General features: G+C 39.8%; 1 pseudogene; it reads left to right on the top strand.

Annotated features, from left to right (window-relative positions):
* Positions 1–23478, top strand: part of LOC114101540 (extracellular sulfatase Sulf-1-like) — a 28399-nt pseudogene extending 4921 nt beyond the window's left edge.
* The last annotated feature ends 3540 nt before the right edge of the window (positions 23479–27018 follow it).

The following is a 27018-nucleotide window of genomic DNA, read 5'->3' as shown; positions in this document are numbered from 1 at the left end:
AGATTATAGGTGTGTGCCACCACGCCCAGCTAAGGATTATGAATACCATAATTGATAATATAGTTTTATCCAAACGTCTTAGTGGTTCATGTTGAGAACTAAGTGTAAAAGTGCACAACCTGCCATCAGTGGAAAGGACCTTGGAGATCACCTATATTCGTCCCCTCAGTTGAGACTCCCATGAGATGACCATGAGGTGGCACTGCCAGGACAGAGCCCCACTTCCCGAGGTGAATCCCAGAGCCCCGCGATGCCCCAGAGCAGAGCAGCCTGTACTCCTTGACCCTCTCCAAGGCCCTCACAGTGCCGGTGATCATTTTCTTCCTTCCTAAACTGCATCAGATCATCCATATTAACCTCATTTCCCTCAATCGCAGAGTACAAGCCCCGATTTGTCCATACCCGGCAGACAGGCTCCTTGTCTGTTGAATTTGAAGGAGAAATATATGACATAAATCTGGAAGAGGAAGAATTGCAAGTGTTGCAGCCAAGGAGCATTGCCAAGCGTCACAAAGAAGGCCACAGGGGGTTGGGAGGTCGCCAGGCTACCGGTGGTGGCAACGGGGATGAGCTGCTGGCAGACAGCAGCAAAGCCGTGCACCTACCAACCACTGCCGCGTGACACGCAAGTAAGAAGGTTTTGGTGTTCTCTAGGTTTGAGATCAAAGTGTCCCCCTGCCCCAGATCATCACCGCTAGCACTTTGTAAAAGGTAGTATCAACTTGGCTTTGGAGAGGCGGGCGAAGGCCTGGCCTCCAGGACACCTGGGGGTTAAGGAAGCCACAAGGGGTGTGCTTTGTGTTTAATTTCTCATTAACGCTAATCAACTGGGAATCCAGCCAGGGCGATTCTGTCACATTTTGACTTAGCAGGCTTGGGGTTCCTGCCCCTAAGCACTTACCCTTTAGTAGACAGCAAGAAGCAGATGGAAATGGTTATAGGAGCTGGTAGAGGCTCTTCCACATGCATGGTCACTGTCCCTTAGAGCATTGTAAAGTCACAGCCTCAGAAACAAAACACGGGTCACAAAGAAGCTCTAGAAAACTGGTGTCATTTGGGGATGGGTGTAAGTTGCAGAAAATGCCTGACCTGACTCAGATCTCGAGAGCAGAGAAATCCTCGAAGTCTAGCAGACAGGCAAGCGAAATGACTCCCCTGTGGCTTTCAAGGACTCACGTGGTCTTTGGTTCCTCCCCAGATCAACTTACTCTCTTGATAAAGAAATGTTTTCTTTCTGACATTATTAGCAAGACATTTGTTTTTTTCCTAATGTCATCACTTTGGGAACATGGAGTATTGTGAGTTCTGCCACAGTTTTTATCTCTGGGACTGGTCTCCAGGCACTCCTAGTTGTTAGAATTACATGCTAAGAGATTTAGGCCAGGGTTTGTTTCTCTGAGAGCAGAAATTGACCCATATCCCACCTACTTTCTCTCTCTCCCTAACACTTTTTCTTTGCTTCAAAGTTAATGGAGGAACAAGGGGTCCCCAGTACTAAGGAGGGAAAGAAGACTTGATAGAGTACTTAAGACAAGCTTTTTTTAGCCAAATGAATGAAACAGAATGGTTATTCCCATTTTTATTCTGCATTTCTTCAAATAAGCCGTCTGCATTATGGTTGTGGATACCTCCTTTACTTTTCTATGTGTATTTGCTCAGGCTTTCAAAGCTTGAATTTAGGGTGGAAACAATTCATGGGTTCATAATGCAAGCTGCCTCCCCAGGTGATCTCAAGGATGATCTCAGTGACAGAGAGGTGACACTTTCCTTTGCTGGAGCAGTAGCCGGGGACACATTCTCATTTACCCTTGTCTAGGGATCAGCTCCAATCTCACTTCTTCTACCTATTAGTGAAGGGTTTTAAGGATAATAAGTCCTCTTTGCTATCTATCCCTTGTGTTTTTTAATAATGGAATATGAACTTATTTCTCATGTCTTTATTTTGGTTATTGTTATTGGATTTTGCAGGTGTTTTATTCTTCCAAATGATACAATCCATTGTGAGAGAGAACTGTATCAGTCAGCCAAAGCCTGGAAGGATCGTAAGGCATACATTGATAAAGAGGTCAGCATGATGTCCTTGTAAGGTTATTCCAAGTCCAGACCATGCATGGTGGTGCACACCTGTAATCTCAGCAACTCAGGAGGCTGAGGCAGGAATATTGCCAGTTCAAGGCTAGCCTGGGCAACGTAAAGAGACTATCTCAAAATGTAAAAATTTATAAGAAGATCTGGAGGTATAGCTCAGTGGTCAAGCACCCCTGAGTTCTATCCCCTTACCAGAAAAGTAAATAAAATATATACAGATTCAGTTTGCCAGAATCTGGCAGGATGGGTCATAACCACTGTATGCATCACCTTTTTAAAAATTCCATGGAGAATAGAAAATTGGTCAAAGTATTTATCATTCTCCTGTGGTTTAGTGATAGTCCTGCTAAACACAAAACAGGGTGTGAGAAGAGAATGTGATTGGCTCAATGATATTTTGACCATCTGTGTAGGGCACGTCACATCAGAGGAATAGAAACCTATGATGGAGAAAAGGAAACCTAACTTGCAGACTGATGCTCACTTCCTGGTCTTGGGGCCGCACTTGGCTAAGATGGAGCCTGGCGATCAGCCAGAAGGCATTACTGTGGGTTATGATGAAAAAATCGGACCACCTCTAGGATAGGCTCAGAACACTTCCGCCCTCGTGGACAGCTCGTGTCTCCCCTTAATTCCTGTAGAATGGGTGTACACATGAACTCTCCTCAGCCTGCTGACCTTTATCCTAATTGGCTCCTGTGCCTTATATTAGTTGTGTGTGCTTCCTCAATAAATGAGCTCCAGCCTTGACTGGTCTCCCTGACACGTCTGATTGTCCTCCAGGGAGGGAGGGCTGGGTGCAGGCGGTCAGTCGGTCCTCTCCTTTCTTGTCTCCTCCTGGCCAGGGCGCGTTCTCCCTATCTCTCCTGCAGGTCAGGAGAAAACGAGGACTAAAAACCCCCGACACATCTGTTCAACAAAAGGATTCAGTTGTAAAAGCAGCACCTGTTAATGTTTATCCAATACACTTCAGCTAGAATACAGAGATAGATGTATTCTATGCCTTGTTTGTTTTTAAATTAATTGCCATCTTGAATAGTTATAACTAAGGAACACAATAAACAGGGTGAAAAGAAAAGGTATTTTATAAAGAAAATCCTGAGGTTGCCAGGCACGGTTGACACGTCTACAATCCCAGCAGCCCGAGAGGATAAAGTGGGAAGATAATAAGTTCAAAGCCAGCTTCAGCAACTTAGCAAGATCCTGTCTCTAAACAAAAAATAAAAAGGGCAGGGGATATGGCTCAGTGGTTAAGCACCCCTGAGTTCAAACCCTGGTACCAAAAAAAAGGAGAGAGAGAAAGAGTGGGGGCAGAAAGAAAGATCTGGATGTTAAAATGTAATGATTTGAATATATGTTTTCCAGATTGAAGTTCTGCAAGATAAAATTAGGAATTTGAGAGAAGTGAGGGGACACTAAAGAGAATAAAGCCTGAGGAATGTAGCTGCAGTAAGCAGAGGTGAGCATGTACCCATCCCTCAGTCTGCTTTCTGTACCCATTTTTACACAGCTAGAGTGGTAAGCACGAAGCTCATTTCTCTTTTCCCAACACCAAGCTTCAAATGAATGCATTAACATATAGTATTATGACCTCACCTATTTAAGTCAAGTATGCCATGAATTTTAAGCAAATTTTTTTTTAAAAAGTCCTAATAAGCCACAATAGTGACAACAGAGTAACTGCCTGCCGACTATGTTGCTTCTTTTTTTTAAAAAATGAACTCTTTGATCAAATGCAAGGTTATGAAGACTCATTTTGTAACCCTCTGGCCTGCAGCTATTATAATAAAGAAAAAGATGTAAAAAGACAAGAGAATTTGAAGAGCCATCTTCACCCCTTCAAGTAAGTGACTCCTTTTTCCATGTTTGCTGGGAGTTGAGAACCGTCCACTGGTCCCTTGAAAAGTAGCAAGGGTTACTGAGGTCTCAAGTGGTGCTATTTTGGCAGAGATAGATCCACGTAGATCCTTGACACATAGTTCAAGCCTCACCAAGGGACCACTCAAGGCTTCTGAAATCCTTTGACGGACAGCCATGCAGAGATTCCCCTGTAACCCTGCTGCACACTCTGCTACTCGTAGGAGACCAGGAATGGGTTTTTCTGCATACACTGCCATCTGTGGAAAGTGGTTAAGAGTTACAGACCCTCTTAATTATGTCAGTGTGTTCTAAAGAGCAGCCTGTTATAGCGTTGAATTCTGAAACTGCAAAGAAATATATGGATATTTTAAAATAATCCAGAATTTGCACATAAAAATGATTTAGCATTTGAACTGCAATGAAGTTTAATCCTTGTGTGGGAAAAGCAATAAATAGCTGGGCATGGTGGTGTACACTTGTAATCCAGTGGCTCAGGAGGCTGAGGCAGGAGATTCGCAAGTTCAAAGCCAGCCTCTTAGGCTTCAGAGGCCCTAAGCAACTCAGTGAGACCTGTCGCTAGGAAAAAAAATAAGAAGAAGAAGAAGAAGAAGAAGAAGGCTGGAGATGTGGTTCAGTAGTTAAGCACCCCTGGGTTCAATCCTGGTACCAAATAAATAAAGCAAGATAATAAAGTTTTTTTTTTAAATCAGCTTTCCAAACCTATTTTTAAAACTGTCTAATGCAAGCCATCTGGTTCAACTAATCATTGATTCTATTGGTACTGAGCTATCAGAAATTTAAGCCCCGTGTCCAAAGGGTGTAGCTAGCAGGATCCATTGATTTAACTTGACATTTATCTCAATTGATGCTTACATGTAAATAAGAAAAAAAGTGTTGATGCTATTAAGGTTTAATAAGTTCTGAGCCCGTTGTCACTTATTGAGTTTGCCCTCACTATTGCTGATTATATTTTGAAGTTCTCTGTAAAAAGTAAAGGTCATCTATTATTGTATGTGTCTAAATCTTGGTGCAAGACTCACAACAACAATCCTATTTTTCATCAAGAAAGCACCTTTTCATCATTTAAAAAAAATCCCTTCTATTGGAACAGGGAGGCTGCTCAAGAAGTTGACAGCAAACTGCAACTTTTCAAGGAGAATCGTGGGAGGAAGAAGGAGAGGAAGGAGAAGTAATGCCAGAGGAAGCAGGAGGAGTGCAGCCTACCTGGCCTCACCTGCTTCACCCACGACAACAACCACTGGCAGACGGCCCCGTTCTGGAACTGTAAGTTGCTCCTTCTAAATGCCGCTTCCTGCCACCTTGCAGAGAAATGGTATGACCCATACCCTAGCTACTTAGTCATAGTAACTTAGTCAGCAGCACAGTTCCAAGAATCCAGGGAGATTCAAGAGGAAAGCATCACATTATATTTTATACTTGAATTATTTTTCCAAAAAAAACCCAGATTTTTTTCTTTAGAAAAATTTTTGGCATTTTTGACCTGATGCATTATAGTTTCACATAGTGGTGGGATTTGTTTTACATATTCATACATGCCCCCAGTGGTTTTCTTTTAATATCAAGCTTCTCTCAGGGTTCTTCTTCCTGATGATGTTTCACAGAGTAGCCAGCACCTGGCAGAGTTACTACCCGTAAGCCTGCTCTATAAGTAAATAACAATGAATGCAGGGACAATTTCACCCCCCAAAATTTTGTTTCTATTTTATTTCACATGCATACTGCAAGTGTAATATAGGAAAATAAAAGAGCAGTGAGGATGCCTTAAACTCTGGGTCAATACCCACTTCATCTCATTCTACTTCAGTGTCAGCATCCTTCTTGTAGAATAGTAAAGACTCCATAAAATTATTTGGCTTTGCATTGATTCCTTAGGATACAGAATTATCGTGCACTTTTTAAATTAACGTTTTTATTTTTTTTAATGATCTATGGACAATATTTACCTAGGACATGTAGAAATAATACCTTAGAATTTTGTGGTATGTTCTCCCAATTGAAGACTTGCCAGCCCATGGAGTAGATAAAAGCTCCCATCTTCCGATTGAGATCTCTGGAGTCCAGTGGGGCCTGTTTCTCAAACTGGGATTTGGAAATCTCAAGGAATCCACAGACCATCCTTGAGAAGGTTGAAGTCCTAGGCAGCAGGATTTTTGTTTTATCATTTTGTTTTGATGTTTCTCGAATTGCATTTACATGTTTGCATTTACATTCACATTCACATCAAGACCAGGTGACTCTTAAAGTTATTGCATTTATCTTAGATAGAATTCCTAAAATGGAGCTGGGGACTCTCTGAGGGTTATTCAGATTGCTGAGGGTCTGTTCTCTGCCCGGCTCTGAGCTACATATCAACAATACAATAACGAACAGGACACCTTGTTCTGTACCTTCTTAACACATTCTAATGGGGGAGAGGGAGAGCAAAGAAAGTAAATGAAATAAATAAACTAATTACAAGTTGTAATCATGTGATATGGGGAACTGATCAAAATTTTTAAGGGGACTCAGGATGGGGATGATGGGTATGTTGGTCAGCTTTTCATTGCTATGACAAAATTCCTGAGATAATCAACTTTTAAAAAGGAAAGGTTTATTTTGAATCACACTTTGGGTGGTTTCAGTCCTTAGCTGGCCTCTGTGGTTTGGGACCTATGGAAAGACAAGTCGTCATAGTGGGAGCACATGGTAGAAGAAACTGCTTGCCTTACTGCAGCCAGGAAGCAAAGAGAGAAAAAGGAAGGGGCCAGGGTCCCAGTCCCCTTCAAGGGTTTCAATGCCCCCAGTGATGAAAGACCTCCCAGCTGCCCCCACTCTTAAAGTTTCACCACCTCCCAATAACACCCGTCTGGGGAAGGAGCCTTTAATCCTTGAGCCTTTGGGAAACATCCCAGATCCAAGCTGCAGCAGTGGGGTGACACTGGAGCTGAAACCTAAAGAGTGGAGAAAAGTCACCCAAATGGAAGGGAGCCACATCCCACAGAGGGAACACAGGAGCAGGGGTTCTGAGGAAGTGACGAACTTGGTGCATTCCAGGTTGGAAGCCCCTCAAAAGAGGGGACATGCAAAACAGGGAGCTAGAGTTGGCTCCTGCCGGAAGCAGGTCCTTGTACCTCTCTGTGCTTTCTTGCCTGAGCTGAGGCACCCTGCCCAAACCTCTATTTCCTCACCTGCACCCATGCCAGGCCTCCTATTTGATCTCGCAGACTCCTCTTGCTCTCACCAATCCATTCCGCACAGAGTCAGAATGATCTCCTAATAACATCCTCTTTTTTTCTTAGACTAAAAAGCAAAATCCTTAACATATCCCATGAAGCCTTGCACGCTCCAGTTTAGTCCTACTCTGAAACCATTTTCTCCCTCCCACCCTGGCCTACTTCTCTCTTCCTCAGGCATCCGGAGCCCTCTCCCACCACAGAGCCTTTGCACATGTTCTCTCTTCCTAGAAGACTCTTGTCCTGATGCCCACCCAAAGTTCTATGCCTGTCAAACATCGACTCGTCTTTTCAGACCTCAATTGCAAAGTCTCTTCTCATAGTCCCTGTGCCTCAGACAAGGTTAATCCTCTATCACACACCTAGACCCCCTTATCCATGGGTTCTGCACCCACAGATTTAACTAACCACACTTAGAATATATTCAGAAAAAAATGTTATCTGTATGAACAGGCACAGACCTGTTTTTGTTGTTGTTGTTGTTGTTATTTTCTGAACAATAGAATATAACAACTACTTACACAGTTGTATTAGGTATTCCAAGTAATCTAGTTATTTAAAGTATACCCCAGGATGTGCACTATGTGTTTGCAAATACTCATTCATTTTCTGTAAGGGATTTGAGCATCTGAAGATTTTGGTATCCTTGTAGGAATCTGGAATCAGTCCCACATGGATACTGAAGAACAGCTGCACACTCTGAAGAGAGCTCTACTGCTGAGAGCCATAGCCAGTAGGAATGACGCATGGCATTTTTGGTTGAAAGGTGACGCCAGCAAGCCATTGAGATGATATGATTATGTTAAGATCTGCATTCAATTGGATATTAGACCCCTGCTGTCCGCCTCAGCCTGCTACTTTGGAGCTCTAGCGGGACTCCCAAAGAGTTCCCATTGGTTGGGAAAGTGCGGTAGGAGGGAATTCCGGAGGAGGGATTTCCTGTTGGTGTAGTGTGTCCCGAGAGAACGCCGCAAGGGTGGTGCGCGAGAGAATTCCCGGGGAGTGTGAATGGAGTGGCATTGGCGGGAGTTTTGGAAATAAAGTTTGTTCCTGCTTGAGTGGCTCGTGATTTTGTGCCCAGCCAGACTGCAGCACTCTACTGTGTCTCCATTGGACTTATCATATTTGTAATTATACATTATCATTGTTGTTTTTAGATTTTAAACATTTGTCTTCCCATTGGACTTCCAGTTTCTCAGATAGGATACCGTATCTATGTAACAATGTCTCCCCTGACACAGAGGAAATGCAGAACAAATGTTAGGTAAATAAATAAGCATACAAGCAAACTACCCCGTCCAAAATCAAATCAGTTCAAGTCAATTTAACTAAGCTTTGAGTGCCTGCCATTGGGTATCACCGCTAGTGATGTGAGGAATGTAAAAGGGAGTAAGATAGTCTCCTGGTGTCACTTGACTTTCAGGAGCAAAGTGGAGAATAGGTCTCATTTAAACTAAACTTGTGTTTTTCCCAGTGGACAACATTCTTGGTATTGATCTTCTGGAACAGCTAGAATTTTTTTTTTCACAAAAAAAAAAACACAGTTTAAAAAAATACATTTTACATTAGAATCCTGTGTACACATATGTAAACACATAAGTGTATCTATGTGTATGTGTTACATAAATGGTACATATGTGATGTGCATAGTGAAATTTAAAATTTGAAGAGTAATATATGTGATATGCTTTGATATATTTTATCTCCTCTTTCATATATTTTTAAAAAATATTTATTTTTTAGTTGTAATTGAACACAGTATCTTTATTTTATTTATTTATCTCTATGTGGTGCTAAGGATGGAAGTCAGGGCCTTGCATGTGCTAGGTAAGCGCTCTACCTCTGAGCCACAACCCCAGCCCTCCTATTTTATATTTTAATGTTCTTATTAAACATTAATTAAACACTGCTAATCTTATTAGCAGTGCCAACTTGAATCCTTGGCATTGTAGTAGGTACTCAGTAGTAACAGCAAAAAAAAAAAATTAGAGAGAAAGGATCATGGTCTCTAAATATTTTTGACTATGCACCACTATCAGTTTTTAAAATGAACACACAGTCTATAATTATAACATACTAACTTGTCCTGTGCACTGTTAGAATTCATAAAATAAAAATTTTAAAATAGACAAAAGTAAAGAAAGTTTTAAAATTGTTTTCAGTTGATCCTTTAGGGGTCCCAAAATAGGTGGCTTACACTTATTAAGTACGCTTTTGTTCTTTTTTCAATTTTGATGTCATTATTTACAATGCAGTGAGCCAAAAGATCATTTTGGAAATGTGGTCTTAGTGACTGCCTTGATTTGAAAAATAACTTGGAAACATGTGCTGACTCAATAGATGTGCATCTTTAGCATGCTGAGTCAATTTGGGTATTTGTTTTTTAAAGTGCTACTGTTAACTAAACAGTCTTTTTATTTCATTTCATTTCATTTTATTTATTTTGTGTGTGTGTGTGTGTGTGTGTGTTGCTGGGGATTGAACCCAGGGCCTTATGTGTGTGAGGCAAACATTCTACTAATTTTGAGCTATATCCCCAACCCTTAAACAGTCATTTTTATTGAAACTGCACTTATAAATTCTCATCACTCCTAAGATTCATCAATTATTCTTTCAAAGCAATCCGAAGGTATCATATTAGTATATTTTATAAAACAAGCTCAAACCCTATTTAAAATATTGATTTGGATGATTTATGCACAAATTAGAAAGTTCTGGTTCCATGGTTTTTAACTTATTTAGATGTGAGCTAAATGTTTAACTAAAAATAATATAAATTATGAATAACATAGCAACTGCTTTCAATGAAAAAAAAATCATATAACAATGAAATCATTCTCAATCATCCATTTCTAAGATGTCCTCTTTTCTTCTGTAAAAACATGTCAGGATTGAGTGAGGAGAGCATAGGGTTTTTATTATTATCATTCTCATGAGAACACAGGATTTTTAGGTCAATGACACTACTGTGTATGAAAATATAATGGCAGATAATGCCATTATATATGGTCCAAACCCGTAGAGTGTACCATCAAAATAGTGCCAGTGTATCAAAGTAGGTTCATCATTTCTAACAAATAAACCTGTTGTGGGATGTCAGTACTAGGGGAGGTTGTACATCCATGGGGAAATATGGGAACACTCTGACATTCCTCTCAAATTTTCTGTGAACCTGCTACACCAAAAAATAAAATCTACTGATTTTTTTTTTAAGAACAATCAGTTTTCACTCATTGTTTAAAATATCCCCTTTCACTTAAATGGACAGATTTAGTGCATCTTATACTGCAAAGGACAATAGAGTCTAGCAGTTAAGAATAAGCCTGTAGTCAGACCCCCACGCTGCCAATTGTTAACTATTCAACCTGGACAAATTACTTAAGTTCTCTGTGCCTTGGTTTTCTCATGGGCAAAATGAGGATGATAATAATAAACTGTCTCTAAAGGCTAATTTGCGAATTCAATGAGCTAATGCATGCAAAAGGTATAATGTACAAGGAATATTTGCCTATTCTAATAAGTATGCCTATCCTAATTGTTTTGAAAATATTTGCTAGGCACTATGTTCCTGAAACTCGATTACCATTGACAGGAAGGTCAGCAAAGTTATACTCTTTGCCTTTTTGGAAATAAAAGAGTGGATGATTTGTTTTTAAATTTGATAATCTCTTTTCAATACTTTATACCAGGCAATTTCTGCATGGTACAAAAGATGTTCATGGTCAAAGCTAATCACATATTAAAATGAGTCTACAATGGTTTCAAATGACATCATCCTAGAATCCACCAACCTTCTCAAGGGTTCAAGCCTTCTCCAAAACCTTGCACATTGCAGAACCCTGTCTTTCCATTGACCATTTTTCCACTGGCCATGTGACCTAGAGAACAGGCAATAACACCAGTTCCATTCCTTTCCTTTTTCAAAAAAGGTAAAAACAGTCATCAGGAGATGTTCTGATATTTTTCTTCCCAATCTCCATTCACCCCACTTTGGTGACTTCAGTCAAACAGAATTAAGGAGAGAATCAGGCTGAAACTCCACTTGACCTTCACCCGCTACAAACCACCATCTTGTTTTCCACTTTCATGGAATTTCACAGCAAATTTGCATAGAATGGGAGGAAGTATAGTCATCCTTAACATTAAACACAGGATTCCTAAGAAAGAACACTTGACGCTTCCGGTGTAGAGAATGGAGGTGACTGGTTTTTCATTTTTTTGTTTTGTTTTCCTTTCCTATCCAACAGTGGGATCTTTCTGCGCTTGCACCAGTTCTAACAATAACACCTACTGGTGTTTGCGGACAGTAAATGAGACACATAATTTTCTTTTCTGTGAGTTTGCCACTGGCTTTCTGGAGTACTTTGATATGAATACAGATCCTTATCAGGTAGGATGTATGTCTTCAGTTTAGAAAGATTGTTGGAAAGAGAACAACCAGGACATGAACTTCAATCTGTCCTCCTACCTCTTCCTCCCCAGCTCACAAACACCGTGCACACAGTAGAACGGGGCATTTTTTTCTTTTTTTTTTATTGGTTGTTCAAAACATTACAAAGCTCTTGACATATCATATTCATACATTTGATTCAAGTAGGTTATGAACTCCCATTTTTACCCCGTATACAGATTGCAGAATCACATCGGTTACACATCCACGTTTTTACATATTGCCATACTAGTGTCTGTTGTATTCTGCTGCCTTTCCTATCCTCTACTATCCCCCCTCCCCTCCCCTCCCATCTTCTCTCTCTACCCCATCTACTGTAATTCATTTCTCTCCCTTGATTTTTTTCCCTTTCCCCTCACATCCTCTTATATGTAATTTTGTATAACAATGAGGGTCTCCTTCCATTACCATGTAATTTCCCTTCTCTCTCCCTTTCCCTCCCCCCTCTCATCCCTGTTTAATGTTAATCTTTTTCTCATGCTCTTCATCCCTGCTCTGTTTTTAGTTGCTCTCCATATATCAAAGAAGACATTTGGCATTTGTTTTTTAGGGATTGGCTAGCTTCACTTAGCATAATCTGCTCTAATGCCATCCATTTCCCTGCAAGTTCCATGATTTTGTTATTTTTTTAGTGCTGAGTAATATTCCATTGTGTATAAATGCCACATTTTTTAATCCATTCATCTATTGAAGGGCATCTAAGTTGGTTCCACAGTCTAGCTCTTGTGAATTGTGCTGCTATGAACATTGATGTAGCAGTATCTCTATAGTACGCTCTTTTAAGGTCTTCAGGGAATAGTCCGAGAAGGGCAATAGCTGGGTCAAATGGTGGTTCCATTCCCAGCTTTCCCAGGAATCTCCATACTGCTTTCCAAATTGGCTGCACCAATTTGCAGTCCCACCAGCAATGTACAAGTGTACCCTTTTCCCCACATCCTCGCCAGCACTTGTTGTTGTTTGACTTCATAATGGCTGCCAATCTTACTGGAGTGAGATGGTATCTTAGGGTGGTTTTGATTTGCATTTCTCTGACTGCTAGAGATGGTGAGCATTTTTTCATGTACTTGTTGATTGATTGTATATCCTCCTCTGAGAAGTATCTGTTCAGATCCTTGGCCCATTTGTTGATTGGGTTATTTGTTTTCTTATTGCTTAATTTTTTGAGTTCTTTGTATACTCTGGATATTAGGGCTCTGTCTGAAGTGTGAGGAGTAAAGATTTGTTCCCAGGATGTAGGCTCCCTATTTACCTCTCTTATTGTTTCTCTTGCTGAGAAAAAACTTTTTAGTTTGAGTAAGTCCCATTTGTTGATTCTTGTTTTTAACTCTTGTGCTATGGGTGTCCTATTAAGGAATTTGGAGCCTGACCCCACAATATGTAGATTGGAGCCAATTTTTTCTTCTATCAGACGCAGAGTCTCTGATTTGATATCAAGCTCCTTGATCCATTTTGAGTTAACTTTTGTGCATGGTGAGAGAAAGGGATTCAGTTTCATTTTGTTGCATATGGATTTCCAGTTTTCCCAGCACCATTTGTTGAAGATGCTATCCTTCCTCCATTGCATGCTTTTAGCCCCTTTATCAAATATAAGATAGTTGTAATTTTGTGGATTGGTTTCTGTGTCCTCTATTCTGTACCATTGGTCCACCCGCCTGTTTTGGTACCAGTACCATGCTGTTTTTGTTACTATTGCTCTGTAGTATAGTTTGAAATCTGGTATCGCTATACCTCCTGATTCACACTTCCTGCTTAGAATTGCTTTTGCTGTTCTGGGTCTTTTATTTTTCCATATGAATTTCATGATTGCTTTATCTATTTCTACAAGAAATGCCGTTGGGATTTTGATTGGCATTGCATTGAACCTATAGAGAACTTTTGGTAATATAGCCATTTTGATGATGTTAATTCTGCCTATCCATGAACAGGGTATATTTTTCCATCTTCTAAGATCTTCTTCTATTTCTCTCTTTAGGGTTCTGTAGTTTTCGTTGTATAAATCTTTCACCTCTTTTATTAGGTTGATTCCCAAGTTTTTTTTTTGTTTTTTTTTTTTTGAGGATATTGTGAATGGGGTGGTTTTCCTCATTTCCAGTTCAGAAGATTTGTCGCTGATATACAGGAATGCCTTTGATTTATTCATGTTGATTTTATATCCTGCTACTTTTACTTTGCTGAATTCATTTATTAGCTCTAGTAGTTTCTTTGTAGACCCTTTTGTGTCTTCTAGGTATAGGATCATATCATCTGCAAATAGTGATAATTTAAGTTCTTCTTTTCCTATCTTAATGCCTTTAATTTCTTTTGTCTGTCTAATTGCTCTGGCCAGTATTTCGAGAACTATATTGAATAGAAGTGGTGAAAGAGGGCATCCCTGTCTTGTTCCAGATTTTAGAGGGAATGCCTTCAGTTTTTCTCCATTTAGAATGATGCTAGCCTGAGGCTTAGCATAGATAGCTTTTACAATGTTGAGGTAAGTTCCTGTTATCCCTAGTTTTTCTAGTGTTTTGAACATAAAGGGATGCTGTACTTTGTCAAATGCTTTTTCTGCGTCTATCGAGATGATCATATGATTCTTATCTTTAAGTCTATTGATGTGGTGAATAACGTTTATTGATTTCCGTATATTGAACCAACCTTGCATCCCAGGGATGAATCCTACTTGATCATGGTGCACAATCTTTTTGATAAGTTTTTTGTATCCGATTTGCCAGAATTTTATTGAGGATTTTTGAATCTAAATTCATTAGGGATATTGGTCTATAGTTTTCTTTCTTTGAGGTGTCTTTATCTGGTTTGGGAATCAGAGTGATATTGGCCTCATAGAATGAATTTGGAAGTTCTCCCTCTTTTTCTATCTCCTGAAATAGATTGTAGAGTATTGGTATTAGTTCTTCTTTAAAGTTCTTGTAAAACTCTGCTGTATATCCATCCGGTCCTGGGCTTTTCTTGGTTGGTAGTCTTTTGATGGCTTCTTCTATTTCCTCACTTGAAATTGGTCTGTTTTGGTTGTTTATATCATCCTGACTCAATCTGGGTAGTTCATATGTCTTAAGGAATTTATCAATGCCTTCACTATCTTCTATTTTATTAGAGTATAGGGTTTCAAAATAATTTCTAATTATCTTCTGTATTTCTGAATTGTCTGTTGTGATGTTGCCTTTTTCATCCCGTAAGCTAGTAATTTGAGTTCTCTCTCTTCTTCTCTTTGTTAGCGTGGCTAGTGGTCTATCAATCTTATTTATTTTTTCAAAGAACCAACTTTTAGTTTTGTCGATTTTTTTGATTGTTTCTTTTGTTTCGATTTCATTGATTTCAGCTCTAATTTTAATTATTTCTTGCCTTCTACTGTATTTGCTGCTGATTTGTTCTTCTTTTTCTAAGGCTTCGAGGTGTAGTGTGAGGTCATTTATTTGTTGGCTTTTCCTTCTTTTAAGGAATGAACTCCATGAAATGAATTTTCCTCTTAGTACTGCTTTCATAGTGTCCCAGAGATTTCGATATGTTGTGTCTGAGTTTTCATTTACCTCTAAGAATTTTTTAATTTCCTCTTTGATGTCTTCTGTAACCCTTTGTTCTTCAGTAGCATATTGTTTAATCTCCATGTGATTTAGGCTTTTTCCTTTCTCATTTTATTATTGATTTCCAATTTCATCCCATTATGATCAGATAAAATGCATGGTAGTATCTCTACTCCTTTGTAATTGATAAGATTTGCCCTGTGACATAATATATGGTCTATTTTTGAGGAGGATCCATGTGCTGCTGAGAAGAAAGTGTATCCGCTTGATGTTGGGTGGTATATTCTGTATATATCAATTAAGTTTAAATTATTAATTGTATTATTGAGCTCTGTGATTTCTTTATTCAACTTTTGTTTGGAAGATCTGTCTAGTGGTGAGAGAGGTGTGTTAAAATCTCCCATGATTATTGTGTTGTGGTCTATTTGACTATTGGACTTAAGAAGAGTTTGTTTGATGAACGTAGCTGCACCATTGTTTGGGACATATATATTAATGATCATCAAGTCTTGTTGGTGTATGGTTCCCTTGAGCAGTATGTAGTGTCCTTGTTTATTCCTTTTGATTAACTTTGGCTTGAAGTCTATTTTATTTGATACAAGTATGGACACCCCTACTTGCTTCCAGGGTCCGTATGAGTGATATGATTTTTCCCAACCTTTCACCTTCAGTCTGTGTATGTCTTTTCCTATCAGATGAGTCTCCTGTAGGCAGCATATTGTTGGATCTTTTTTTGTAATCCATTCTACTAGCCTATGTCTTTTGATTGGTGCATTTAACATTTAGGGTTACTATTGAGATATGGTTTGTATTTCCAGCCATATTTGATTATGTATGTTACTTAACATGGTTTGTTTTTCCTCTATGATTAGTTTTTCCTTTACTGTACTACCTCCTGCTGTTGGTTTTCATTGTTATTTTTCATTTCCTCTTCCTGTAATAGAACGGGGCATTTTTGAACCAGCTACATGTACAGCTAATGGAGCTCCGCAGCTGTCAAGGGTACAAAGAGTGCAACCCAAGACCGAAGGGCCTGGAAATTGGTAAGGACAAGAATCGTGTGTTTTTCTGTATTGCCTAGAGATCTCTTTGAGTTACCAAGTTTTCTGTCTTTGAAATATCTACATGCATGAAATATCTACATAGCTCTGGATATGTATAGGGAAATTTCCAGGCAATTCCAAACATAATTTGGTCTCTAAGTTTAGCTCTGGGTGCACAGTCAAAAAACTAGCAATCAAAAAAATTTGGTGAAGCTGGGCGCAGTTGCACACGCCTGTAATCCCAGCGGCTCGGGAGACTGAGGCAGGGGGATCATGAGTTCAAAGCCAGCCTCGGCAACAGTGAGCCCTAAGCAACTCAGTGAGACCCTGTCTCTAAATAAAATACACAATAGGGCTGGGGATGTGGCTCAGTGGTTGAGTGCCCCTGAGTTCAATCCCTAGGACACCCCCGCACACACACAAAAAAATATTAGGTGATTTGGTGAGTGTTTTCTTCCAATCTCTCCTTCAAGTCTATGTGATTAGTAAACTCCAATTCCTGAAAAAGCAATCATTAGAAAACAAGACAAAACTGAGGATTTCTTTGCTATTGCTGTCAGCAGTTATAAAATACTCTCTAAAAATCAGAAGATCCTCTTTTGTTAAGGGAACTTGGATGGAAACACATAATGCTCTATTTCTGTTTGTCACAGTTTGGGTCCCTCCCCCAGTTGAACCCTTGTTAGATTCCTTTTTGCCAATAGCTCCCATCTGAAAATAGAGATATCTGAGCAGTGTATTCCCTTGGGATCTGAAAGTATAAGAGGGTCTGTATGGAATCAGCCAAGTGTTCCATCCCTGCTCTGCAGTGTTGAACTGACTTCTCCTCTGGCTCATGGAGATGCAGTTCTCTTTCAAAATCAGCCCCAGCTTTTTACCAGTTAATGAGAATACGCACTGCTTCTCAATATTTATGTAAAAATTTAAAGATTAGTATCCAGAGAAGAAAAGAGAAAGAAATGAAGCTAGTAAGGACATTGGTATAGAAGAGTCTGACAACCCCAACTGGACTCACAGACATTTGGGAGCAGTTTGCAGGAGCCCTTTGAATGCAGCTGAGTTTTAAACTGTGTCTGTGAGTCCCATGCAGAGCCAGCATCCTCAGAGTAAAAGTGGACAGCTCTCTGGGCCGTAGGACTTGAAGGGAGAAAGGGGGCCCCCTCCCATCCTTCCTGCCTGTAATGTCCACCACTATGGGATCCTAAATTTTTTTTTCAGCTGTGAGCATCCTATAAGAAAATATAAATCCTGTGAGAGAGATTACATCTCAGTTCTCAATCAGCACTTCTCAGTTAACACTTAGTTAAAATTAGTCACTAAGCCAAGAGAGGGTGGGGCTTGCAGAATAGGTCCCTTGGTCACTAACCCCTCTCAGCTCAAGTCTTTTCAAATATCCTGCTAATCTCATGACCTTTTCCTGAAATCTTACAAAAAGAAGAAAGAAAAGAAAGAAACAGCCCACAAAGGCCTGGAATCTAAGCCAACTATTAGAGGCACTAGAAATATTACACCCAGATACCTCTCCCCAAAAGAACATGACACTCTAACTCACTGGTGATGAAAGTGCAGCTCTACTTGGTGACATCTGATAAAATCCTTAATGATGAATGACATGCCAGGTGGAGTCCGTTATTGCTGCTCCACTTCAAGCCATCCACCTTCTAGACTATTCCTAAGGGAGATCATTATGGGTCCATTTTTCAAGTGTTTTGTCTGAAAAAGAGCCCAAATTTAACTTCTACTGAGAATTATGTGAACTTCTGGAAGTACTCATTTCACTGCTTTTAAATGAACTCAACTCTATTTTTTTCATGAGAACTCTTTTTTATTTTTTAACCTTAAACCTTTGTATTTGTAGCTTTAAGTCCTCATTTCAAACCTCTCTAATAGAAAATCTCTGGATTTCAGCACTCTATATTTAACCCAGTATGTTTCTTTCTAGGGTTTAGATGTTGTGCATGAAAAACCTACATAGTGAATGGTTTTATGAGTTCTCAAAACTAACATAAATCACTCTTGTATTTTCCTATATCAGGAAATAAAGATGAAGGAAGCTATGACCCACACAGGTATTCACATTTTTTTTATTCTTGGAAACTTCTTTCCAATAATTCCAATTATTGGAATTCAAACTAATTTCTGCTTCTTACCATGTCTCGGAACATAGCTTGGAGTACATGCTTGTTCTAACTGTGTTCTTCATCACATTTGGTCCCTGGTTACAGATCTTTCGCTTTGCTTTTACATCAGTTCATTGACCCAGCAAGCTGCATCTCCAAGCATTTACTCACCCCCATGCTTGTGTGCTTGTTGGGTGATGCTTTGGAGCATGGAATGAGGTGAAAGTGGAGAAACACAGACTGGCCTTTCAGAGCCCTGGGAGAGGGTGGGGGATCTCTTCTCTTTGAAGTGCCAATTAAATTGGTGAGAGGTTTCATGGAAACCATTAAAGATTTTTATTAATATAACATCAGTAACATGAAAGGACTAATGAGAAATTTAAGGACATTCTAAAGCTGAACTTGGAGTAAACCAAAGGAATTTCCTCATTAATGGTCATTCAGTGGCAAAAGCAGCTGTAATTAGGAGAACGTGGAAGGTTCTGCAGGGTGGTGGTGAATTCACAGAAGGTGTCAGAGGTCAAGGGAGGATATCTAGAGTCAAGACTCAGTCAAGTATCAACATAGCACTGAGACACATAAACATCATAAGCATCCAGCCTTGACATCTTCTTCCCCTTCAGCCACATCTATCCCTTCCTACCTCACTGTGTTTTGGAGGGGGGACCCACACATGGAATGTGTGCCTCAGTCACCAGGAATATCAGCCATTGCACAGACCTCAGAAGGGTCTATTAAAGGCATGCCATGTGAAGAAGATGGGGCCTGTCCTTGTCACCTCTTCTGAGGTGATACTGAGGATATTTGATAGCCATTATGCATCTCTTCTATTTTCTCTCCCATTTTTCTTCTTTCCTTTCTTCCATCTGTCCCTATATCGACCCTGAGTCACCTCCCCCCTCCAAGTACATTTAAAAGATTCATACACCAGGATTATTTTCCCTGCTCCCTGCAGTCGCATTAAGACATTTCTGAAGTGTAACGTTATAAAAGAACCTAATACTAAATATTGACTTCACAGTTATGTTTTAATGCACTCTGTTTTACAGCTGAGGGATTTTCAGTCTAGCATCCTCTCACTTCTGTCATGAAAGAGGTGAAAGGCACACCACTTAAGCCCACTCAAAAGCCTTAGTTCCTTAAGACTTTGTTAGCTAAAAAAAAAAAACTAATTAAAATGTATCTTAATCTTAAATTATTAGCAGGTAACTTAAGACACACACCTAGTCAGAGCTGAGTCAGTTATCTCCATGAAGTCCTTCCTGGTCAACTGAAATGAAGGAGGTGTATTTAACTGTACTTGGGTGCAGTTAAGTGACAGGCATCTGGGACAGGATGCTCCCCTTTCCTGATCCCTGCCACCACCACCCAAGGAGCTAAATAATCAATTGCTTCTGCAGTCACTCTGACACAGCTTTGGCAACTTCAGCTTTGGGAAGCACGTGAACAAGGGTTACAGGATGTTACTTGTTACTTTTCTTTTTCTTTTGAAGCTCCTTACCAAAGGGCAACTCTAAGATACTCTACAATTCAAAATAACTGGAATTTCCAGACTCTACCTTTTCATAATCCATAAGGTGAACCATCTTACAGCAGATGTTCACCATTGCAGACACATCTTAACAGGGGGTTTGCTAAGAGAATGTTTGCCTTGTCAATCACACCTGGGGACTCACTGGACCCTACCTGCATGTTGAATGTGGCCTTGTCTGTTCATTGTGTCTTGTTGGAACAGATGTAAAACAAGCCACTGTATATGTGGAGCCAGCAGAAAAACCTGTATGTCTGGGTGGCGTTTACCAGTACAGAGCCCTCCATCCATGGCACACCACTTAAGCCCACTCAAAAGCCTTAGTTCCTTAAGACTTTGTTAGTTAAAAAATAATAATGAGATGTATTTTAATCTTAAATTAATGAGAAAAATGATAACTATCAGATCTGAAAGATTTGGAATTGAAAAGCTCAACAGAGTATTGTAGAAAATTTATCATGTACAATGTGGATTATACGTGTTTTAAAACTATCTTCTTTTTATAGATTTTCAAAATTTAATCTTCAGATTTATTTAGAGTTCCCTCTTTTTGTTTTTGTTTGTTGACTTGTTTTCATAGTTACAAAGTGTAAGAGGCAAAGGCAGCTGAAATGCTTTTCTTATGCAGTCTTTTTCCAGTAAGAAAAAGTCACCCACAACTTAGGAAATAATTTTTAGTTTGATTTGAAAGCAATAACTTCTGTCTTGCAAAATAGAGTAGGATCAACAGGTTGATAGGGTATTTATTTTCCCTTTTTGCATTTGAAAGTCACCACTTCTGCTCTTTGATGTCTTAGAAGAGTTCCTGGCAGTCATGGCTGTGGGCCTACTGGCTATAAGGGAAAGTTTCTCTCTCTCTCTCTCTCTCTCTCTCTCTCTCTCTCTCTCTCTCCCCCACCCCTCCCCCCAGGATGAACCACCAGTTGTCCTTTTCCAAAAAGCTGAGGCCAACTAGTTGTTCTGTCCTGAGCTGATCAGTGTATGACTATGAGGTCTAGAGGGCCTCTTCTCCTCTTCTCTCTTCGTCTCTCCCTGGGTGGTCGATCAGTAGTTCTTTCCCAAAATCTGAGGTTGACCAGTTGTCCTGTCCTGAACTGGTCAGCGTGGGACTATGGTGTATAGTTTTGGGCAGGCTGGCTCTGGCAAGATTGCTTCCAGAGCCTTTGCACCAGGTCCTCCAGGCCAGATGACGACATGGAGCTCCACCCTCAACAACCAGACTGTTCACCTTGCTTTGGTTTGTATCCATTTCATCTCTCCATAGAGCAACAGTTGGTTCTGATGATGGATGTGGGTGACATGGCTGCACTGCACTGTGGGTATGAACACAGGTGCTGGAGATAGTCAACCTTGGGTTCAAGTCCAAGCCTTGCTGGTGAGCATGCTGAGAACAGCACAGCACGCAGCAAGCTTCCACAAAAGAAACAGTGTGCCAAAGAGGGCAGAGACACTAGCTCATAGGACATTAGCATATTTTGTGTCATTAAGGAAGAACTAAAACTCAGTTTGAGAACCATGTGGGTTCTTGAATCTTTCTTAATGGTTTCACAACCTTTCTGTTTCGAGGGTTGGGTGACAATTACCACAACTTGAAATCATCTAGAATTAGCCTAGAGATGCTCTCCAGAACAACCCTACTCAGACCTTTGCTCTCAGAATGGCCCAAGACAAAGACTTCCTTTTGTGAGCTGAAGGCTGGCAGAACCCAGGACAAGGACATGGGGGTTTGAGGTCTTAAAGTCTAATTCTTTTTCAACATTCTATTTTGATTTAACTTTGCATTTACAGAAAGCTTGCAAGAATAGTTTCAAGAAATTTTACCCTACTTGCTTCATCATTTCCCCTTGTTCTCTCTGCCCCTCCCCCATATTACACACTTTTCTTTTTCTAAATCAGTTTTGAGTAATTTGCAGACATCATATCTCTTTATATAATAATGCTTTAATATATATTTCCTCAGAGCATTTTTTTACAGAACTGCCGTAAATTTATTGAAATCAGATAATTCAGTGTTGACAGGTATCCTCTAATCCACATTCTATATTCAAATGTCGCCAATTGTCCCCAATAATGTCATAATTATAGTTTTTTGACTTTTCTTTGTCTGATCTGGAATCCAATCCAGAACCATACACTGCGGTAAATTGTCACCTCTTTACAGTATCACTTCTTCTGCAACAGTTCGTCAACATTTTGTCATTGGTCATGACATTTTGAAGAGTACAGGCCAGTTGTTTTGCAGAGTGTCCTTCAGTTTGAGGTTTGTCTGATGTTCCCTCATCATGGGACTGGAGTTTTGCATTTGGGGCAGGAATACAACTAAAACAACATTGTACCCTCAGGATATCTCATCAGGAGCTGCATGACATCTGTTGGGTGGTGTAACATTTGATAACTTGGCTAAAGTGTGGATTGCTAGATTAATCCTCTGTATAATTACTATTCTTCCTTTTCAATTAATAAGTAATTCACCTACTAGCTTTTGCAGACAGTCTTGATTCTTGCCTGAATCACTCAATGTTAACATGATGACTGCAATTGTTGATTTTTCCACCCCAGTTGTCCCCCCCCCCTTTTTTTTTGTACTGGGGACTGAACCCAGAGACACTTAACCTCTGAGCCACATCCCCAGCCTTATTTTGCATTTCATTTTGAGACAAGCTCTCACTAAGTTGCTCAGGTCCTTGCTAGGTTACTTAGGCTGGCTCTGAACTAGCAATCCTCCTTCCTGCCTCAGCCTCCCAAGATGCTGGGTGTTCCTTCCATTTCTGAGGTAGTGTTCCATGGTAAAGCAGTGATGTCCCTTCTTACTTCTCTATTTGTATCCATATGGAATGGTAAGCCTTCCTTTTATTCCATGGATGTTCTTTTGCTATCATTATGTCTTTTAATGATCCAAGTGTTCCAAGTTCAGCCACTGGTGTCCTTCCAGTGGCTTCAGCGTGCTGCTGGCTCATCCCCATCATTCTTGAGCACTGCATTGATTTCTAGCCCAGCAGCGTGTTCCAGGTTCATCTTGTGCTTTTGCCCCCCAACATCTGGAATCAGTTGTGTCTCCAAAGTCTCCAGTTCCTCTTAGAGAGGAGTGGCACTTGACCAAGACTCACAGTCTCACATGCTCTCCTGGTGACAGAGTGACAGTAAAACTCAAGTCTTCTGATGGGTAGGACGGTGCCAATTCCTACACCAACCATGCCAACATGGAGAAGTTTTTATTTGTTTGATCTTTATTCTTTCCCTTTTTTTCTCTCTTTTTCTGTACTGAGAATCGAACCCAGGGATGCTTTACTAAATCTCGCAGCCCTTTTTATTCTGTGAGACAGGGTCTTGCTAGTTGCCCAAGCTACCCTGAAGCTTATGATCCTCGCACCTGGGCCTCCTTAGTTGCTGGGATTGCAGGCGTTCACCACCACACCTGGCTTTTTTTTTTTCTTTTCAATTTTTAGTTGTCATGCAATTATCTTTGTAATTAAGGCCACTCCTTGATTAGGAAAAAATACTTGTAGTGTTCTATTTTGAATTGATTTGCAGGGTCAGTTGCTTGTCCAGTTAAGTAGAAAACATGTTTTGCACTAATGAGACACCTTTATCTCTCTCTCCACAGAGGACAGTTATGGGACGGATGGGAAGGTTAATCTGCTCAGTCTCATAACAGCCATGAGCTGGCAAGGTCTGGAGGAACTATACAGTGTGAACGAAATCATCTATAGGTACAGACTCAACTATAGACGTAGTCTGGTTGACTGGACTAATGACTTGAAGGGTATAGATGGAGTATTTGCACTGCTGAACAGTCACTCTGAGCAGAATAAAACAAGTCAGACGAAAACTGCTCAAGGTGATGGGTTCCTGATTGTCTCTGCTGAGCTCTCTATGCCAGTGGATATGGCCTCTGCAGAGTCAGATGAAGGTCCAAGTCGAAGTTAAGGAAGAACCTGGTTTGATCTTGCCAGCCAAACTTCAGACCCTGCATTTGAACCAACCAATATATTAAGTCTAGAGAGTAAACTTGAACGGAATAATGACATTCCAGAAGTGAATTGTTTGAATTGTGAACACTGGAGAAATGGTAAAACTGGGAAATAGATGGGGCATGAAGAGGTCACTCCTTTCTGAAAGTGATTTCAGTAGCAATGGTGTGACAGAGTTGGTGCACCAGCCCTACCCCAGGCTGCAGCCCGTATCAGCAGGCATCAGAAAGAACTTCCCCAGGATGCTGGTCCAGGAGAAGATGTTTTTTGAAGATCAGTTTTATCTTCCTGTGCATTCTGATGGAGCCTCTGTTCATCAGACCTTCAACATGTCCATCATCGACCAGTCTATTCATTCCAGCAAAGCAGAAAGGATGGAGAAGAATCACACAAAGGAGAGCTTACAATCTAGAAAGCAGTGCCTGCTTTCCACTCTCCTGATTAGATGAAACTATTACCTTATTCTACACACAGTTTTTTTTTTAACTTTTTATTAGTAAACTAATAAGGGCAATCATAGCTACCAACATTCCAAGCAGCCCTGGGTACCTTTGTGCAGGAAGAGTTAGTGTGCAAGTATTGTGCACACAAGGACTCATCAGAATTCATTATTTGCCAAGAGTAGAAAGAAAGGTTGGGTTGTTTTTTTCTGTTTGGTTTTCGTTTTGGTACTAAACCAGTATTATCTTTTGAGCTTTATAGGGACATGCATATGTAAATGTTACCCAGTCAAAATGGCTAAAACTGTGCCTTTCCAAGCTTCTAAAACCAATACCCTCAGCGACATTGTGCTGCCAGCATAAGGAAGTTTAGATTCATTTTGAGCCACTGGAATTTTTCAGTGCCATCATTGTGGATTCAATTATCTTGCACTTTGAGATTGAAATGCCATGTGTATTTGGTGCATATAATTTGTTTTACAGATGTATCACAGACACACTGGTTGCTCTCAGTGTGACACAGTCAAGTAGATCCCCCAGGATGACACACAGTATGGATCACATATTGTTTAACATATGCTTTTGCCAGAAAATATTGCATGTGTTTTACCTCAACTTGCTAAAATTGATTAGCAGAAAGACGTGGCTAATAATGTTGGTGATAAAAATAAATAAATAAATAGATGGATAGATAAATAGATAGATAGATAGATAAACAAAACCAAGATTGCCTGCTCTGTCTGCACCTGGCTCAAGCTGTCCACTGAATGCTTAATAAGGTTGCTAAATTGTGGTTATTTTCTTGACAGGAAAAAAAAAAAGGACTAAAGACTTTTTATTTCCATCTGCATTTTGTTTTCTTGGCCTGGTTAATAAGCTTAAGCATTGAAAACTTATGTGTAGTTTTGAACTTATATAACGAATTTTCTCCAATAAATGAAAATCATCAGTGTCTCATAATTTAAATAGACCATAAGGGAGGTTAACTTTATAGCATTGTGTTATATAACTTTTTAAGACCTTTGCCAAGTTCTGGTTTTGTTTAAGGATATAGTTCAAAATTGCTCTTGAAGAACTCTGTATTCTTGCAAATATTCTTGTTTCATATTAGATTTTTAAATTCCAGCAAAAGGATTACCTCATCAGAGTCATCAGAGCCCATTCAACTTCCCAAGAAGGTTTTATTTGTTTCTTTGTTTAGCTTAACAGTAATTTTCTTTTTATTTTTTAGATAATTCAAGCATTTAGGTAAATTATGTTTCTTTTAAGTGTTCAAGGTAAACTTTTTAAAAAATTTAACATGTTATAGTTGAATTTTTGATAACTTTAAGTCTTAATCATAGACTCTGTACATATGTTAAAATTAACTAGCTGTTTATCAGATGTGTGTCATTGGCCGAAAGACAGAATAAACATATTTATGGTCATGAGTGATGTGCTTTGTAAAAAAAATTCCAAGATATTAGGAAGCATACTGTGTTTTTTTTTAATCCTGTATAATACTCTGTGATATTTTTATAGAGCAATTCTGGCTTCAGGAAAGTCTAGAAGCAATATTCTTGAATAAAAGGGGTTTGAACTTTACCTGCTTCAGAGAAATGAACTTAACCAAGTTTTCGTGGTGCACCTTTTCCCTGCAAGTTAACTTGAGTCCTATCTCAGCTTACATGATGGAACATTAACCATAATTGTGAAGTCCCACCTGCCCCCACTAAGTCCACACATTCTAGAACAATATCAGATCAAAGATTCCTCACTGCCACCAGGAAGGATGTGGCAGAGGCAGCACCAGGTGGCTTCCTGTTACACAGCCTGGAAAGTTGCAAAGGGCCTGTGCTTGCTTGAATGTTCTATCATTACATCTTGAAGGACTTAACAATGTTTGAACAAAGGGCCCCACGTTGACATTTTCCATTGTTTCCTGCGAATTATATAGCTGATCCTGGGCAGCACAAATGGAGTTTTGCAAAAGCAAGAAGACACACCTAACAAAAGCAGTTTGTGTTCTTTGGGGATCGTGAAGCTCTATGGAAACCTAACCCCTCTCCAAGACCTCATGTTTTCTGATTGACAATTCCTATATACTTTCTGTTCCAACTCCCCTTAAGGAGATTTAGCATTTAGGTAGAGGGGCTAAGAATCTGTGAAATGTCCAGAGATCAGAAGGTTAAAAATGAAGGACAAAAAAAAAAAAAAAAAAAAAGCAAAGGATTTAAGGACTTTTCAACCAAACTTAGGATGATTGAGGAAACCATAGTATCATCAGAAGAGTTTATGATAACATTATTGTCTAAAGATGCATCTCTGTACCTTATTGTTTTTAATCGACTCGCTCTTGTACATATTAATGGGATTTGGTGTGATATTTCCATATGTGCATGCAGCACACACTGATCATGTCCACCCACCCTTCATCCGTCACCCCTCCCCAGCCCCGGCACCCTTCCCAATGTCCGTAATCAGTCTTCTACCTTCAGGTCAATGTTTGTTTTCATTTCCATATATAAGAGAGAGTATGCAATATGTGCTTGGCTTCTTGTTCCTTTCCTGTAAAAAGTAACTAAGCCAAGTTTTTTGTTATCCCAGAGAACCTGTTTTAGTACAATTCCATATTTATGTTGTACTTGTCATGTGTAAAGGGCATGAGAAGACTGAGCCTCTCAGGCAGGGCCGTGTTTCAGACTGTACTTCAGAAACTGCAGGGCCCTTCAAAGTTGACTGACCAAGGAGCCTGGTTCAATCCATGACAAATAATACTCTGAAA

This window comes from Marmota flaviventris, chromosome 15 (genome assembly GCF_047511675.1).
Source record: "Marmota flaviventris isolate mMarFla1 chromosome 15, mMarFla1.hap1, whole genome shotgun sequence".
Lineage (NCBI taxonomy): Eukaryota > Metazoa > Chordata > Mammalia > Rodentia > Sciuridae > Marmota > Marmota flaviventris.
The sequence above is the reverse complement of the archived record's forward strand: the minus strand, read 5'-3'. Positions and strand labels throughout refer to the sequence as shown.